The sequence below is a fragment of the Peromyscus californicus genome, unplaced genomic scaffold (genome assembly GCF_007827085.1).
Source record: "Peromyscus californicus insignis strain IS unplaced genomic scaffold, ASM782708v3 Scaffold_4__1_contigs__length_199733344, whole genome shotgun sequence".
Classification (NCBI taxonomy): Eukaryota; Metazoa; Chordata; class Mammalia; order Rodentia; family Cricetidae; genus Peromyscus; species Peromyscus californicus.
The window spans coordinates 11,390,445-11,410,042 of NW_026294562.1; the positions used below are offsets into that span (position 1 = coordinate 11,390,445).

At 39.1% G+C, this 19,598-nt stretch overlaps 1 protein-coding gene across 6 annotated transcripts in view; it reads left to right on the forward strand.

The window, feature by feature from the left end:
- Sorcs1 (sortilin related VPS10 domain containing receptor 1) overlaps window positions 1–19,598 on the forward strand; it is a 555,377-nt gene that overhangs the window by 45,436 nt on the left and 490,343 nt on the right. The window lies entirely within an intron of this gene.

Sequence of the window (19,598 nt, forward strand, 5' to 3'; positions counted from 1 at the left end):
CCCTCCTCCCACCTTCCCCCCAACCCACCCCCCATTCCCACCTCCTGTAGTGTTAGTTGTCACTTTTCATATTCCCCAATTTTTAAATGCATTTCTACTCTGTGTTTTAAAATTTTCTTACTCCCCCTTTTGACTATCACATATGATGTTTCAGCCACCAGTAATTCCACTTTCTTCCATGACCACTGTGTACTGAAAACCTACCATAAGGTTTCTGGATGGATGTCCTATGGTTTCTTGCCATATCATTCTCTATATATACTATGGTTCATGTTCTCCATACCTCAACTGAGGTATCCCCTATTCAATGCTTTCTTGAATCTTTATAATGGAGCCAGCCTTAAATTTACCCCCAGAACTCAGTTCTACATTTAGATATGATAGGTGCTCAACACTAAGTAATGTAGGGGTTTCTCAGTGACTGATAACTGACTGTTAAATTGTTGTTTTGAGTGTTTTCAAAATATGTGTTAATTGTTGATGAATAAAGGTAGATTTTCTGGCCAGTGCTTGTTTTTCCTTTTGAATCTTTTGGATAACACAATTGCTGTTCAAGTCATCTTTGGCTCTTTCAGGTCTGTCCTTCTGGAGCATATCTCCCTCACACTGAGGTTACATCACACTTGGAAGATCATTATTGATTGTCTCTGGTACAAACCCTGGGCCTTCTCTTTACTATGACCTACATGCTTATATGTCTCCTTAGTATGGGAAGTAATCCCTAAAGATGAAGATGCAACATGGTGTCACTCAGTAAAATTGGCAAAGTATGGCTTAACAAAGGATGGAAAGCGTTCAGTCTGGGATCATATAAGAATAAGTCTTTTTTTCCCCAATACACAATTATGGGAGCTCCACTAGCCTTCCCCTTAGGAGTAGACACCTCTGGATGTGTCCTGTGAAACATGCTCTTCTTCTGGGAACATCACTCTGGCTTGCCTCCAACCTCTCCTTCTGTTCCTGCTAGAGCAGTCCTCATGCTTCAGAGCCTGCAGGACTGTGCTTTGAATGTGCAACATCTGCCTTGATCAGAAGCTCTTTCTGGAAAACCAGACCTTTCAGGCCAACAGTATTCAATTTCTAAATATTTGCTAAAAACCCACATGTAATTGAGAATTCTAACCAATTATGACTGCCAAGCCAGTATGATATAGACCTCATGCAAGATGCTGAAGACTCCTGAGAATTGATTTGGTTATAGCAAGGAAAACTGAGCAGGATTGGGCAACACCAGATCTCAACAGCATCACTTAGCACTCCAAAAGAGTCATACTTGTGGATTCACTTCTTCAACTTCACAAATATACAAACGAACATGTCTCCATGTTGTTTAAGTTTTCTAGAATTTGGCTTCTGTCATTTGTGTCTGAAAGGTTTCTGATTCATCCATTAAGGCAGAGAAAGACCTTGTCTGTAATCTTTTGTCCAAATAGAAAAGTAGCTTTTGAGTTGATTTTCAGTGAAAAGATCACCAGCTGTACTTGGAGATTGCATTCTTTTGAGAGAGGGCCCATGGCAATGGCCACAGGTGGTTGCAAGAATTTGGCCTTTGAGTCATGCATGAAGTTGCACAATGAGACATCATAATGACTGACTCTCTGGGATTTCCTTTTTGCCTCCTACCAAAATGCAAAAGCCTACACACACAGATGGCATATTTCATTAATACAAACAGAAGTCCAGGCAACAGATGCTTCAGGGACCAGGGGAAAGGAGATCTCTATATTTCTCCAACAGCAACAACTTCAATGACAAATTTTTCCCACTGAGCATATTGAACCAAGAGCAGAGAACCATGTAGTTTTCAAGCCTTAGGCACTCCATGGTATTTAAAAGATGGAAGATCAGAGTCATTATTTTCATACAAAGAATGCTAATGCATAAGAAGCTGTCATTGAAGAAAAGAAAAAAAAAGAAGAGAGAGAGAGAGAGAGAGGAGAACGCCCAATAGAAGCTGAAATATGCTCTGTGGATTACATAGACCACTACTGCTGGAGTTCAGTGATTGTCAAGAGTGCATACATTAATAAAAGCTTGTCAGGGATATTGACCTCTGCAGTAGCAAAAACACAGCCAGGCCAGTTGTTTGCACATCGAGAGCAGTGTTAGGATGACTGTGTTCCTTTCTTTCTCATGTTATCTTCTGCAAAATACAGTGCACCGATAATTACTAACAAGCAAGAACTGATTCTCTGTCTACCTGTGATTACTTTACATCAAAATTCTCTTCTAAACCTCTAAGCTAGTTCAAGGAATAGCATTAAATCATAAAAATCACACAAGGCTTTCTGATCATACTCTCCTAAGATCAGCTTGGCTTTGGACAAGCACCTGGGCAGGAGTATGGACAGGAGACATGACTGAAAACAGAAAAAGCAGACAATGGCTTTGTACCATTTTGATGCTTTGCTGAAAGATTGAGAGCCAGCCATAGTAGGCAATATTAAGTGAAATTTCTATGACTTCTCAGTAGAGGAAGCCTCATCCTAATAAAATATTTTCAGTAGTAGTTACAGAGTATTTTTCTGTTCACAGACACGAAAAATTTGCATTGCTTTTCATACTTTTTAACTTGCTCATTTTGGTAGTGTGCACATTTGCTGCTGATTCAGTTGTCAGCATTGAAAGGTCTGAGTTAGGCTGAAGAACCACAGTTCTTTTGCATATAAGCAGCTGCCTGGATTCCACTGGCTTTGCAAGGCTTTTCCTTTCTTTCCTTTTTCTTTTTATGCTGAAGGAAAACACTAATGAAATGTCCACTGTGCTGTAGGAAGCAAAACAACAGAACCTTTAACAAATCCTGCTTAGGTTTCCTTTTTTTGTGTAATCCAAAGACTGATATATTAGAAGCTCCAAGCCCTAGTGATCTAAGACTAGTCCTCCATCTGGAAAATGGTCCCAGTGCATGAAACTTGCTTGTCCCATATGTCCTGACCCAGATCCTCAGCTATTATTCCAAATTTCCTACAGTTAGAGGTCCCCTTAAATGCAGCTCTGGGAAGGTTAGGCATGCAGTTGAGTTTGCATGAGATGGGCCACAGTTATTTTTTTCCCCTCTCTGTCTTTTAAATCTCCTTATAGAAACAAATCCATGAGCCCATTGAATAGATTACGATAATAAGCTGTCAACAATTATAAGTGTCAAAACTGCAATCATGTCTTACCGACTAGACATTCATTCATTCTTCCTTTGTGATTAAATAAACGTAAGTTGTACTACGCTTCTCTTTGAGAAAAAGTAGGGAGCAACCAAGAGTCCCTTAAGGTGCTCTAGACCTAAGCATTCTACTTAATACTTTCTAATTTGAAGTTACAGCTTTCAGTTAAGAAAATTTTGTTATTTCTCAGCCGGGGAGAGAGGAAAGGACATTCTTAATAGAGGGTTTTGAAGTCATGGTAAGAATTTTGGCAAATAAACTTTTGATCTTATATGCTATTTCTTTGTTCTTTCTCCCAGTGTTTCTGTCGGAATCAGATCTTAAAACCATGTCAGGAGAGAGTAATAGGGATACAGTCCACTAACTGCTGAAGTCCTGGGTTAGGCTGGCACTCACTGCTTTGTGCAGTGTTCAGCTTGAATAGCTCAAGAACAGAACTGCTCACCCACCAAGGAGGGTGACTTTTTTTTAAATTTTATTTTATTTTATTTTATTTACAAGGTGACTTTTAAATCAACCTAACCAAAGGTTAATTTTAGAGCTCTTGCTTGAGAGTTGTACTAACTGATGCTTTTTCTGGTGTCTCTAGGTATAGGATAGCTTTGACTCTAGCATAAAGATCACCTAAGACATTATTTACCTGTGTACAATCACATTCATGCAGCATAGCTCAGTTTGAAAAATTAATATTAGACACTATTTGAGATAAAAAACAAAACAAAACAAATCCAAAACATTTAAATATATTGGCATTACGTCCACATTCCCCAAAACCCACAGTTTTCTTAAGGGAAACCACTCATATTTATCCTATTGGCTTGCAACTTATTGAATGCTGTGGCTGTTGAGGTAAGAGAAAGTTCTATTCTCTTTGCATATGCAAATGTGAAGACTTGTCTTGTACTGTGGTTGCAAGGAAGCTAATGGAAGGAGTAGACTACCAACCCCTTTCTCTGAAGTTGTCAGTGTATTATGTGTGCCCTATCTAAATTTTATGATGAATGAGGTAAGAAACCATGTCTGTTTTGCTCTTATGTCTCCTTCTTAAAGTTGAAGCCTAGAACATAGTAGGCACTCGATACACATTTGTTAAATTCATCTAAAACAAAGAACAAATCTCAGTCATTTCAACTCTACTACTATGTATCTTCAAGACTTCACTCTGAGTGCATGATTCCTTTAGTAGAGAAATTTAGAGTTTGCAGATTCCAGTAGAGTGGCATAGCGCATCGGTGGCCTGATTGACAGGCAGGACTGAGAGAGGGGGTGGGATGAGTGTGAAGTATTTGCTTTTTAAGCACTTGCTGTCCTCAAAACATGTGCCTGTTCCTCTTATGACCATAACCTATGGCCTTGTGGACTGTGTTTTCAGTCTCAGTGTCTGCATTTTAAGACACAGGTTATAGGCTAGGAAGGTGGGAAAGGATCTCGAGGGGAAAATGGAAATGACCCTTGGTTTTATGACATTGTTTTGCAGACATGAAATTGGAACTAGAATAAATGAATGATTTGCTTAAAGGCCTGCAAGAGAGGAATTGTAAAAAAATTTCTGGTTTAAAAAATTGAGTTTGTAATATTTCTGTGTCTTAACTATTAAAGAATGGGGAGTATTTTTAAAGTACATTAATTGTTGTGTAATAGAGTATGAAGGCATGGGGGGGTTGTGGTTGTGATGCAATAGAAAAGTGAATATGGGAAATTATATGAGATATCTAAATGAGAAGTGGGAAAAAGGTTAAGGGCAGTCTTGGGTTGAAATGAGTTTATAGCTGATGATATTAGGAGTTTGACTTTTAGGGACAGTTTTCCAAACCTTTATGGAGTGCACATTATTTGGCAAGCTGTTTTGTTAAAGCCAGATCCTTTTGGAAAAAGAGGACACATCAGTAATGTATGAAGAAAGACAGAATTTGAAGTTGGTTGCATGGCTTACCACAAAACCAATCTCATCTACACTTGTTTAAGCAAAATGCAGTACCTTCAAGGCATCATTCTCCATTCCGTAAATGCAGATAAAACATAACTTTATCTGCTTATTGTATTTAGGATGACTGCAGTATTGGGACAGATGAAGTTAGTTGCAAAGCATGTCAATTTAGTAAAGTTTGTGGAGGGTATGGTTGTTTCTAGTTGGATGGGAATGGGAATGAGCCAGCGAGGGTTCCATAAACACAAGAGGAAAATTCCTGGGCAAGTTGTGAAGTATCTTTATCCTTGAGCTTTTATGTTGAATCCCAAACACAATTTGAAAATAACTGTTGGAGTTATATGTTTCATATAAGAAAAACATGGAGTATTTTCATATTTGACTTTATAATGTTTTAGTTGAATCACTTTTAGCATGCTTCTTGGTAGAGAGGCTAGCATTTTATTCAACTCTTGCTTTCTGCCCTGTACTTAGCTATTTGGTAACTTTAAAATGTTTCATTCTACTGTAAAACTCAGCACTGATAAATCACTGGCCTTACATGGAGAGTGGATTTAAAATTTATACCCCATGACTTAGGTAGGTAGAAATATAACTTTATTTCCTTATAACTAAATACTGCTTGCTCACCAGCACCCATTTCTGTTTGAAGGGGAGACACTCATAGGACATTTGAATTTATCTTCTCATTCCCAGTTAAAATCTATCACTTTTAGCTTAAATTCTACTCTCTAGAACAGACAATCTATCAAAATTATTGCCTGACATCTTCTTTTCTCCCGTGCTTGAGTTTGAGAGGACTATGAGGTTAGGGGCAACCTATGGCAGGATGAAGTGGGGACATGGCCTTGGGTCAATATATGCCCTCTGGTTCTTGCAGGAGCGCACTTGAAAGTGTTTCTTCTTGTTCATACTGACTGGTCACTGCATCAACCACAGGTGAGGCCAGTTGTGTTTTGTTTCTTGGTGTTACGAATTGAAATTACTCTGCTGGGAGGCAGAGCCCCCATCATAATGCTTGGAGCTACATTTTATTTATTTATTATTTTCTCCTAAAACCTGGCGTGTTTGCATTTAACCCCTAGCTGGATTCTCTCTTCCCCTAGCACTCCACCTGATCTTGGTGATATCAGTACCACATATTGGTAACTGCCCAGGTGGGAAGAGACACTGAAATACTGACTTCCTCCCTGTTTCAGAAGGAATCAGGTAAAGAAGTCTTTCCTGCTCACTCTCTGCGAAGCTCCCATTGCACCCAGGACTGAAGTCTTTCAGCTCACAGATGGCAGGGCTGACCATTCTCAGGTCACTATAAATTTCTTAGGACCATTTGCCTTCAAGGTTCTTGCTCTTCCCACCTCTTCTAATGCTGTTTGTTCATTTGTCAGTTGGTGATCTGTGCCATTTTCTGCACAGAGCTCTTTATGCTGTCTGATTCTACCAAACACTGATAAGTGAAATCTTTAGTTTTTTTTAAATAATCAAAACAAAAACCACTTCTATATTTTATGTATCCAATTATTGATAATCAAAATATTTTATTTCTAGATTTGTCACTACCAGTGATTTTAAAAAAATTAAGAGAAGTAATTCTGGAAATCGTTATCTAGATGATCCCTCTCCCCCACCTTGTGCTCTATTATCTGTTGTGCCCTCTTTTGAGACTATCTGCCTCATTCCCAGGGTTTTTCTCCATGTGTGTGTGTGTGGGGGGCACATGTGTGCACACTCATGCATATTTGTGTGCATATTCATGTGAAGGCCAAAATCAACATTATGTGTCTTTCTCTGTAATTCTTCATCTTAGTTCTTGAGACTGGGTCTCTCACTGAGCCTGTAGCTCATCCATTCTGATATGCTGCTTGTCAATGAACTCCACTAATCCACATGTGTCCATCTGCCCGATGCTGGGATTTCAGATGTGTGCTACTGTATTGGGCTAATACATGGGTGACAGAGATCCAAACTCAAGTCCCCATGCTTTGGAGTCAAGCCATCTTCCCACCCTTCCTTTACCCATTCCTCATGACACTATGAGGACTAAGTCTTCTCAAGGGGAAGACAGCATATTTCTACTAAGTAAGAACATGACTTAGGCAATATGAAAACAACACCTACGGAGTAATAGATTGGCCTGATTAATGTTAATTTGAAAGAAAAGTTGATGGAAAGGATTTTTGGACAGTTTGGGTTTTGTATAATTGAAAGCTATTCCTTAAAAGACTAAAACTACGTATTTTGCACCCATACAGTAAATATTTACTGTGTGTTACTGTGAATGTGGTACTGGGATGTAACAAGAATGAGAGAAATAAAAAGAATTTTTTAAATGATACAGCTCATATACTAGTGGTAAACAGAGTATACACACACATACACACACAGCATATATTACATCTATCTAAAGAACTAGCTTAAGATTATATATGTATGTATGTATGTATGTGTGCAACATATGAAAGATTATATAGTCATCACTGTTGTGGAAAAATAAAGTAAGGAATAATGATGAATAGTTTGGGAGAAGCAGGATTTTGCAGTTGTATAAAGGATGAACAGAACTAACACATTTTTTTTTTCACATGCGGAATAGTTAGCCATCTGTACTGCCTGGTAGACAGTGGAGCAGTGGGTGAAAATTTCTGGGGCTGGAAAGTACATACTTGTTTTAAAAAGAAGCACGGAGGTACAGTGATTGCCACTGAAGAAGAACTAGTAAGGAAGAAAAGAGCAAGGATGAATATGTAAAGGCCATGATGACATATCATGGCTAGGCAGACTGTGTAAGACCTTGTTGCCATCACTGACTGTGGCTTTTTGTCTAAGTGAGATGAGGATGTAATGGAAGATTTTAATTTGGTAGGAACATGCACACAAAACTTTCTTTAACAGAGTGACTATGGTTGATTAAAGAGTGAAGGGGATATAATATTAGCTAACAAAAATAAAAACAGAAAGTGCATGCAAGCAACTTCCAAAAAATTTGTGAGTTGACAGAAACAGCCAGCTGCCTGGACAGTCACCTGAGGTTTCTCCACAGTGTTGGGGCATCATCTTCAGCCTATAGGCTTAGCATATCTGACAGACTCATTTGTGAAGTAGGATGTACACAAGGTCGACAGTTCAACCTCACATTGGGTGAGAGCAGTCCATGTACCAGAAACACCTGAATTCCACTAGTGTCATGTCATGATTCAGGATTTTAAATTCTGGAAATTGTTGTTGATGCATGCACTTTCTGTTTTTATTTTTGTTAGCTAATATTATTTCCTTCTTGGGTCTCTGAGGGAGTTGAAGATTAGTTAGTTATAGTTGAAGGTTAGTTAGTTATAGTTGAAGATTAATTAGGATAGAAAGTGAATTAGATACATTTTGGACTTAACAAAATAGGATAGATAATGAAATTATTTTCTCTGAATTTGTCAAATACAAATGGACTAGACATTGTTTAGACATTTATTACTTGTATATATTGTATATAGTCATTGTACTTTTGTATATAGTTTTTCTTTTGTTAGTTATAACCTTTTTCTTTTTTTTCCTTTTTATTAAAATAGAAAAGGGGAAAAAAAAAAAAAGAGTGAAGGGGAAAGGGTAGAAGGGAGCGATGCTGTTCCAGAGGCTGCTTCAGAGATGGAGACCATTGATATTCATAGCTTTTCAGCCCGTAGATGCTTCAGAGAAAATAGAGAAAGTGCATAGATGCTGGATGTGTGTGTGTGCATGAGTGTGTGTGTGTGTGTGTGTGTGTGTGTGTGTGTGTGTGTGTAAATCATATATACACGTGTAACCAGTAGAAAAATGGATCTCCATTTGGGTTCATGTTTTAGTTCCAGCACTTAGTAGCTATGAACCTTGGAGAATTCAATGAAAGCCTAACCCATATGGGGTTTGTAAGAATTAAATGAGGACTGAAAAGCATCAATGACAGTTTCTAAAACTGAAGTCATGGGTGGGCATTATTCAAAATAATTGTCATTTTGTTTCTTTCCTTGTCTTCTTTTGTTGTTGTTGTTCTTAAACTGCAGAAATGAAAGTGTGAATCAGATCGCATTTAGTAGTTTTTTGTTGTTTTGAGGGAAAGAGGGTTAGTTTGTTGATTTTATTAGTGCCTTGTTTCAGCCTGTGAATCTGGGGATTCATTCCAACAAGATAAAAGTGCCTTCAAGAGTTGTCTGCCATAGGTGCTTAGAAGTAAAATATAGGGCCACTTGTTTCTCAAATCCTATTTTTGGCTTTCCAAGAAAAGATTCTCTTGGCACTGTATGGTATTGAGAAAGGAGGTGTAAAAACAAAGCTGTGATAGCTCTCTTATCTCAAGTTGCTTAGTTCTTCAGCCTGGGTACTTGTATGTATCACTTGATCAGTTTCTGAGGGGAAGCTCAATGAGAAACAAGTTATATTGGACTATAAGAAATTATGCCCAAGATGTGTAGCTGAAGTTTTTTTTGGTCCCGCCCAGCTCCTGAGGTCCTGTAGTCCCTCAGTCCTGCAGCCGCTCAGACCCAGATGAACACATAGACGCTTATATTAATTAAACTGTTCAGCCATTAGCTCAGGCCTACCACTAACTAGCTTTTACACTTAAACTCAGCCCATTTTTTGTTAATCTATATGTTGTCACATGTTTTGTGGCTTTACCTATGTGCCGTTACATGCTGCTTCCTGGACGGCAGGCTGGCATCTCCTGACTCAGCCTTCCTCTTTCCAGAATTTTCCTTGTCTGCTATCTCCACCTCTACTTCCTGCCTGGCTACAGGCCAATCAGCATTTTATTCATCTACCAATCAGAGCAACACATTCACAGCATACAGAATGACATTCCCCCATCAAAGATGGGAGAACAGTACTACTGCAAACAGATCAGAAGTACTTGCCCTGTGTTCAGAGCTGAATATGTATCAAGCCTTTGCTATTCCATCACCTTTCATACTGTGATACAGGTACTGTATCTGTTTTCCAGATAACAGAGGCCCAACATCCCCCATTTTTCACAGTGTTGTCATTCTGATAAACTTTTGCCTCACATCCTGGCTTTTACTGCAGAGATAACCCACTTTAACATTGGGGAAAGTCACTTTCTGGAATGTCTTTGTCATTGTACAACATGACAGAGGATGTATTTGACAGTCAGTGAGTCTGTTTTCTAACCTCAGATATTTCCATTTACATGTAATATAGCTACTAATCTTCCTACTTGAGTATGCACAGACTTCAGAAATACGCACATGCCGGCTTTGCCACAGTTCTACAGTTGGCTTAAGTAAGAGACATTTTGATCTTCCTTCATCAATCAACTTTCAATATTCTTAAATCACCTTTGAAGCTCTTCTCGGAACTGTCTTGAATTTACTGGCATCTTTTGGTCCTGCATGAGCTCCAAGATGTTCTGATGTATAGAACGTTGTGCACTCTGATGGCATTACTTAAAGGTCCACTCATACACAAAGACAGGATCTTCAGACAGTGAGTGATGGGTCATGAGACCATATGTTAGCTACTTGTAATTAGGGGATGCTAAGATTTTCCTTTTTCACCATCTGAAGAGGAAGATGAGTTGAAGTAAAGGAAATGTAGTTATATGAAGCATTTAGGATTTCACAGAAGAACATCCAGCTGCTGGAGACAGGTAGGTCTCTGGTGGTTATTATATCTGCTGCATTCAGAAGCTTTTAGGCAAAAGCCTCTCAGATAGGCATTACTGTGGAAGGCAATTGAATCCCAGTGACTGATTCTCCACCTGGCTCCCTTAATGTAGCAGCAAATGAACTCAGTCAGTCTCTAGAATTTCAAGTCCATGCCCACGCATAAACTGTTTTAGATGACTTTAAAACTGACACTCCATTCATCTTCCTGAGTTTATGGGACTGTCAGAAGGTAAGACGCACAGGCTTAGAAACAGCAGAAGAATTATCCTCCAGGAACTGGAAGTTGGTATTTTATCTTAATCTCACCATTCTAGTCTGGATCATATAAGCCCATTAAATGATAGAACAAGGAGAGGTTAGCATCAGATGACTGATTTCATAAACAAGGGAGTGAAGACAGTAGCCAAAGGTGTCCGTCATCTTTGATACCAGGACCTCACAAGCAAATACTGAGGACAGTCCTGTTTATTAGGGAATGTTCAGATACAAAGCTCCCCTGCTCCCCTTCTCTGACAGGATGAGTTATAAAAGAATTCATGCCACCAGCAGCTAAAGGGAAAGATTTATGATAAAATGTAGCAAAGCAGAGTTGAAGTAACTAATCTCATTGGTGTTTTCCCCCACTGCACCTTGAGAAGGCTTGAATCTCCTTTGCTTTACTCTTTAGGAACCTCACAGAGAATATTTGTCATGTGAATATTCTCTTTTAGGTAGCCAAGTCTTGTTTCTTTTTTTATACTTTCTAGATTGCTGTTTCAGGGAAACTGTGTGTTTGTATACAACATACAAGAGTCTGACAATGTAGTTTGGGCCTGTGAAAGTAGACCCAGCATTTCTGCTGCTGATGTCTTTCCTTCTATTACTTCAATCATGAAGTCCCTGTGTGGCAAGCAAAAGGAACACTGAACCAAAAAACTTGGCTGTTGTGTCCTACAGACCTGGATTCTGCATCCTACTCCAGCACCTCTCTGTCTAACCTTTCCACAATCATATTCATAAAGATGATAGAACTGGTTCATGTCCTAAGTGCAGTTAATGTAGCTATCATTCGCTATCATTTTTATCACCTTTCTCCTATCAAGAATTTTCCAGCCCCAGCTAAACATCTAGGCTTAGTGTTGGAAGGTTCCTCACAGTGAAAAAATAACATCTGCCTGCAGCTTTAAATTTTATAAAATAATTGCCTTCTCTCATTTAGTATTTCTAAAACAATGGAAAGTAGAAATTATTATTGTTCTCATTCATTATTACCATCATTAGTATGACCATTTATGCCTGAGAAAGCAGAGGTTATGGTAAGTGATGATCCAAGCCGTATTACAAATGCAAGCCATTCAGCTCTATTCCTATGTGACAGTACTGAAAAGATTAGTCACACTAGGTAATGAATCTGCGCCCCCCACGACCCAGTCTACTGAAGAATTCAGGGTGATACCTCTCTCTCCATATACTCCCCTCCTGTACTTCTTTCCTCATGGGCCATTGGGCCCTTTCTCTTATGGCAGACTAGGTACTGGCCAGCCACTGTAGGGTAATGTATTCCCTGCTCTCCTAACATGAGGCATAGAATCTTGAATGGGTGGGAGGAGATCAAAGAGGCCTCTTCATCTCAAAAAAAGGAGAGTGGTGGGGGTGGGGTGAGCCTCTGTGTGCAGCTATTTTAGCTCCACACTGCCTTTGCTCTGTTAGTCTGCTATGCCACTGTCCCTTGAGTAATGAAGTAAAATAAACACAGTTTTAAGGGATTGGAAGAGTCTACAGATAATACTTTTCCTTTCTACCTTCCTCTTTTAGGTCTGAAAGGAGCTTTAGCAGTCTTAAAGCCCCTTTAAAAAGCTGTAAAGATAGATGGGATGAGTATTGCTAGGCTTTGGTGGGTTTACTTTAAGACCATAAATAACTTACAGAAACCTGAATCTAGGGTGGGTTTGTGGGTTTTTTTCTTTTGCCATTTTTCTTGAGTTCAGTGCTTTATGTGAACAGAGATAGGATTTTGAATGTTGGAAAGATGACAGAAGGCTGCGATGCCAGTTGTATCCTCAGGTAAACTGAGTTTCCTTCACCTCAGAGCATCACACGGAAACGCTGCTGCCTTCTGAAATAGGATTTCCCTTTCCCTCTCACACATTTATTCACCTCTCCATTCCTCTTTTCTTTCCTTCCTCCCTCCCTCCCTCCCTCCCTTCCTCCCTCCCTTCCTCCCTCCCTCTATCCCTCCCTTCTTTCCTTCCTTCCTTCCTTCCTTCCTTCCTTCCTTCCTTCCTTCTTTCCTTCCTTCCTTCCTTCTTTCCATCCCACTTTCCTTCCCTCCCTTTTTTGTATAAGAAAACTAATTTGTTTCATTTCTAGAAAGTATTTTAAATAAGATCAGTTCTTATGTATTCATGATAGTTTTAGCACTGGTGCTGAAGGTCCAAAGAAAAAACTTAATTCGACTTGAGTACAGGGGGATAAAAGCTAATATGTTTCTACTACTTTTTATTTACCCCAGTAAATCTTCATAGTTTGTGTCAAGTAAGATCTGCTTTCCTATTAGCTAGTTCTGTGAAACATTGGCCTTGTTGGTTTTTTTGTTTTTGTTTTTTGCTTCAGGAAAGTTGTTAACAAAACAAAGTTATCAAATTAAAAGACTACAAATTTTATCATATACTTCAATAAAAATTATAGAATTTGATTTTAGGAAATCCATGATTATTGGTGTTTTATAGTTTAGCTATTGGTTGGTTTCACATGCTTTTCAGGAGTAACTTTTGCCTATTACAAGAGTCCAAGATTGTAAATGCAACTTGAGGAAAATTAACAATCAGAACAGCAATTAAGAATAAAATAATACTAGTACTAAGTGGTAGTAATTTGTCCTAATTAACTTATATAAATGAACACTCTTTGAAAAGATCCAATGTCTCTAATCCTAAACAACCCTAATTACAAAGTTTCCAGAGAAACTAAAACTACTAAAACCGCATCCAAATCCCAAATGGATATGTGTGATTGGTTGGGCCAGCTGATTCCAGGTGTCTCTCATCTGTGCTCAGAGGGGGAGAGAAAACACTTGAATGAATACTCACCTGTGAATATAAGAGTTGACCTGAGAACAGGTGGATTGGACTGTCGACCAACAGGCCTATTTCATTACTCCTCAGGTCTCACCATAACCAAGGCTACCACATTTCACATGCATTAAATACACTCTAATTTTCCATAAACCAGAAAGCAAACAGCAGCTAGGATGTCTGCCACCCAAACAGGGAAACACCATAGCACTACCAGGTACTTGTCCAGGTGCTGATCAATGAGCAAAAGCTGCTCTTTGGGCACTGGTGTTTCCAAAGCATGTATTTGCCCCTCTCATGTTTATCATAATTGAGATTTCAGTTCTGAGTTTTATAGGTAAAATGGTGACTGTAACTACCACTATTGCAACCAGAACACAGTATTTTGGAGAATCAAGTAGAAAACAACAATAAAAACTCAAATCATTTAGAAAAACAAAGAATTCATTTGGTCAGACAATTACATAATTTGCATCAAGTGAGAAACTGTAGCATCTGAAAAGGAAACTGGCTGAGGCTGGAGGAAAGTGTCTATAGACAAGTAGGAGGTCTTATTTAATATTTATTTTCCTCCTCACCCCTTCTTTTTATTTTGATTTTGCCCTATCTTCAAAAGAAATGACACCATTATCCCATGGTTGAATCTTTGACGGCCATCCATTAAAGAAGTGTCCTGTAATCTTCCATTTAAACTCATTGCCTGTCATTTTATAACCATTGTTACTAACTGTTGAGTGTCCTGAGGCTTTGAGTTGAGATTGGAGTGTTGTATGTGTGTCCTTATATATACACTCACAGGTGATCAGTTCTGTTGGGAAAGGAGTTAGTAGGTATTGAAGGATGTCAAATGCCCAGTAGTGTTATTTAAGAAGTGATGGGCTTAAGCTACATAGATCTGTTAAGGTCTTTGCATTACACTACATTGCCTTTTTGCTTAATTAAATCATCTTTCTCTAGAAAAATTGCTCATAGGGTTCAAAGATAAAGCTACTTAATAAGTCCAGACTGGCTAGTGTCTATATGAGATGGAATATTTTTTTTTTAGAAAAATTATGTGTTAGTTATTTTGTGGCACTCTTACCCTGCAAGGAAATGTCACGAAAAACAACAGAATCCGCTAATAAGAGTTTTATTAAGATAAAAGGGACAGAGAGTGCCCAGGGCTGTGGAAGACACGTGTGTAGAGAAGAAGAAGGAGCTGGGAATATGGCACCGGCTTATAAAGGCTGGGCATGCACAGGTTGACGTAACTACTCCACGTATGTGCGTAGATCACATGGCTACGTTACGCGCTTACATAACCATGCAAAGTCACGCATCCTGGTCACTTGATACGCCTTGACTCGGAAATGACTATCTTGACTTGGAACTGGCTAGGCAGAAGTGTCCAGGTCCACCGGGCATATACAAACACGCCCAACCGTGGGGGCGTGTTGTGAACCCATCATTATGGGCTGTCAGAAACTTTTGATACGCTTCTATACTTGAGGGGCTAGCCGCCCACATCGTAGCAGGCTAAATGTACTGGCCTTTTTCCTTTTTGTGGTGAACAGTTATTTGGTTTCATGAACTTTCAGGCTAAGACTCACTTCAAAAGTGATTAAACCATGGGAAAAATAAAAATAGCTTGCAAATTTTATAACCCTCCTGCTGATGTTTTATTTTTTTTTTTTTTATTTTCCTTTATCTGGTAATGTTTTCTAAGTAGGATTGAGTGCTGCAAAGGATTGCTACAATCCAAGCCAGGTAGAGAGACCACCTCACCACCCAGTATTAATTCTGATTGTATTATTTCACTGCCCTCCCCCTTTTTAAATGTGCTGGATATAGAACTTGCAGCCTCTATGAACTTGGGTGTGTGCTTTGTCCAGCAAGCCACACTCCCAGCTAAGTCATTTTTTTTAAAGTTGGTCTAAAAGCACATCAGTATCAGTGGCAAAGTCAGATACTGAGTATGATGAGTGCATACTTATCTGAATCCTTATTCATGCTTTTTGACTTTCCAATGCTTTCTGCGGTTTGATAATTTAGCTGTTTGAAGAGCTAAAGCATCTAAAATAAGAATTCCAAAATATTCCTACAATTTAAGCTTCTCTATATAAACTTCTCAGCTATTAAAAACTAATATCTTAGTGGGTTTGGATATGCCAATGCCACCGTCTCAAATAAACCATCTGTGGCATGATCTGCATCATCTGCTCACACCGGAGGTCTGAGAAGTGCATTAACTTGGGGTCCGCCTGTGCTCACACCTGGGAGCCTTTGTGGCTATAGCTGGGGTTTTCCAGTGTTTCACAGTGGATTAGGACTTCTGTGTGAATTGTGAGACTATGAAATGACTTGTCTCTGCAAAGCAGTGAGCCCGGCAGGTATTGTGCTTAGCTGAGCTTATGCAGATGCTTCTCCACTGCCTGAATCCTCTTCCCAGTGAACACAGGCTTTGCAAATCCTTGTTTTGACAGCATTTGTGAGAGTGCTTTGGCTCTAAGTCACTTCCAGCCTTTGGACTTCTTTATTCAGCCACATTCTTCTTCCGAACAATAGGGCTTAGCAATCTGTTTGGTAGTAGGGAGAAGGCCTTGGTTTGTTTTATTGTCAAATTCCAATTGCTTTGTGAGTGATTGTAAAATATAGAGCTAGTGTCTGTGCTGTTTCTGAGGCATAATACAAAATGCTCATTGTCGACGCCTCTTGAGAACAGCCTTGCATAGCGGTAAGAAGATTCTGTTTATACTTCCACAGTGTTCAGCCAAGTAGGATCTTCAAAGACTCATCTTAATTGTGTGACATACTTTTGGGTGCCACTGAACTTCCATATTTCCCAGGCTGGGAAATGGAGAAAATGCTCTTGGGAACTTGTTTTTGTTGTCCTATTTCTCTTCAAAAGAGCCCTTAGCATTTTTCTCACCCACACTTCCCTGTAGTCATGTTGTGTGTCCCTTACTGTAACCTCTAATGAGGGTGGCATTTGATAAGAAATGAATTATTTAAGTGCTTAATAAAAATGAAATGCTGTTTAAGTTGTCCAGAAAAAACCAAGTTACCAAGTGTACTTTAATCAGGTTCTAGTGCTTTGCAAACAAACTCCATTTTGTTTGCAGAATTATCATTTAAGTTTCCATGGTGCCACTTTGATAGAGGAGACCCATGTTCAGTCAGCTCAGATGCTGTATGCTAATTCTACAGCATGTTGGTGCTTTGGAGTTACCTAAAGTTTCCTTGGGCTTTCTTAAATTTGGAGTATAGTTTTAGAGTTCCTTTAGATCTAATAGTTTTTTTTTTTTTAAGCCTAAGAGTAGAAAGGTTGTTAAACTTTAATCTCCACTGTCCCCCCTCCTGTGTGTGTGTGTGTGTGTGTGTGTGTGTGTGTGTGTGTGTGTGTGCGCGCACGCGCACACGTGCTTGCGTCTGTCTGTCTGTGTACCTGTCTGTCTGTCTGTCTCTCTCTCTGTCTCTATCTCCCTCTCTTGTCTCTCTGTGTCTTTATGTCTTTGTCCCGCCCGCTCCCCCAAGTCTGAATAGATTTGGACATTTGCTGCTAGACTTTTGTGGACTTGGATCTCTTCAATAAAGCAAAGCCTTTGAGGGCTTCATACCATTCAAACTCTCACTGTAATCCAACATTAATCCAGAAGCTGAGCTTCTGAAATTGAACATTCCCTGGCATTTATATGTGGTAGATAGATAATGTTTTAATAAGCTTGGAATCAAGAGTCTCATAAATGATTGATTCTAGAACTCCCCAGGAAGTGGAATAGATTTTGGAAGTGTTAGTCCTGTTTAGAAAATCCCAGTTTTTGAAGAAACGTGTTAATATTTTTATAGCGTTTATTTTCTATCACTCAAGTAGGAAGTGATTTGATAAAGACATCAAATTCTTGCATTACTGTACTTATATTTGCAATAAGTGAATTTACATGTAAAATTTTCAGATCCTTTACACTGAAAAAATTCAGTTTCTTCTGCCTCTATCTCTCTCTAATTCCACATGCATACTTCTTTCCTCTCTTCTTTTTCCATGTATATACATACACACACATTCTAATATTTGTGGCCATTATATACATTGTGGCTTAATGGTTTGGCTTTAGATTAACAAACAGTATTGCACTTATTCCTTTTAGAACAATTTTCCCACTATGTTGATCATTGAGTTTATTTTAGAGAGGATTTCTTATAGTTTTAACTGTTTACTTAAGTTTCTCTTACCTGGATTATAGGACAATTTACCATAATCACCCAGTCCTGGATGGACATTCAACGTTTTTCTTTTTTTTAATTAACATTTTATTTTATTTAAATTTTTTTCACTTTACATACCAGCTACAGTTCCCCCTCCTTCCCCTTCTCCTGCCCCTCACCTCTCGTGCCCTCACTCCCTATCCACTCTTCATAGGGAATAAGGCCTCCCTTGGGTAGTCAACACAGGCTGGCATGCTAAGTTAGAAGGAAAGGGAAATGGCTAAGTCCTCCTGAGTAAACTGGGAGAGGGGTAGAAGGGTAGGTGGGGTTGGGAACATGAGGGGTTGAGATGGCCAAGTTGGGAAAGAGGTGAAGAGGGAGAGCAATTAAAGAGTTATCTTGACAGAAGGAGCCATTAGGGTGTTAGGAGGAACCTGGAATCCACAAGGATGACACCAGCCAAGACTCCTAGCAATGGTAGAGAGAGTGCCTGAACTAGCCTCCCCTGTAGTCAGATTGGTGACTATCCTAATTATCATCATAGAACCTACAGCCAGTGACTGATGCAGAGACCCACAGCCAAGCACTTGGCCATCCTCCTGGAGTTCATTTGAAGAGAGGGAGGAAAAATTATAGGAGCAAGGACGGTGGACATCTTTCTTAAGTTATGCCCTGAAAGCCAAGCCAAGAAGCCACATGCAAGGCTCTTCAAGTCATGCCCATGAGGCCTTTCTAATCAGAATGTAGATTGGATGACAAAAGTCCATTATTCCACTCAAAAGTTTCATGTTGGAATGCTTATTTATAATTTGAATAGTTCTTAAGATGCTTCGGCATTCCTGTGAGAAGAGAAAGTAAACAGTGCATATTACACCTAACATTCCTGTACTTTAGGAGTTTGTATCTTAGTTCTAAAGGGTATTAATTAAAAATATACTCATCAAAATGAGATTTAGTATACCAATTAAAGAAAAACCTTTTAGAAATGAAAGGAAAGTAAAATCACTTGAAAATGTAGCTGAACAAAGAAGTACTAAAGAAAAGTCAGTCTCCTTTGAAATGTGTTACAAGATTGACAACCTTCCGAGATCCAAAGGGTGTTGTTTGGATTTACCTTTTCCTGTTGGCATACTCTCCCATTCTTAGCTCCCCTTGGTGATGGTGGCCATCAGCCAAGGAGCATCTACCTACTCTTTTAGTGTAAGCCATGGCAGCTTTGGCTCTTGTCTCTGCTTTGGCAATGCTCATCCTTTCAGGTGTACAAGCCACTGGATGCCTTAGAGCCCATCTCACATCTGGAAGTACAGCTCTTACATTTTGGCCTTCAAGATTCCTGCTTGAAAACAAAGGACAAATGACTTTTGTAGTAAAACTAAACAAGTCACAGGCCAAAACACCCACTGCTCTTCACCTCTGGATGGGATTTCTCTAAGAATAAAATGTTAATAAAAGAGAGAAACCCAACAGAAGTGTTTAAAAGTTTTTTTTTTTTTTTTTTAAAGACTTTGTTTTAAAGCTTACCTCATTGAGGCTGTTTCTTTTTTTGCCACAAAGCTCCAGAGGGCCAAAGAGGCTGTCTTCGGACAGGGACAGCTGTGACACCAAGCTTTGAGGACAGGCAGCTATTTGC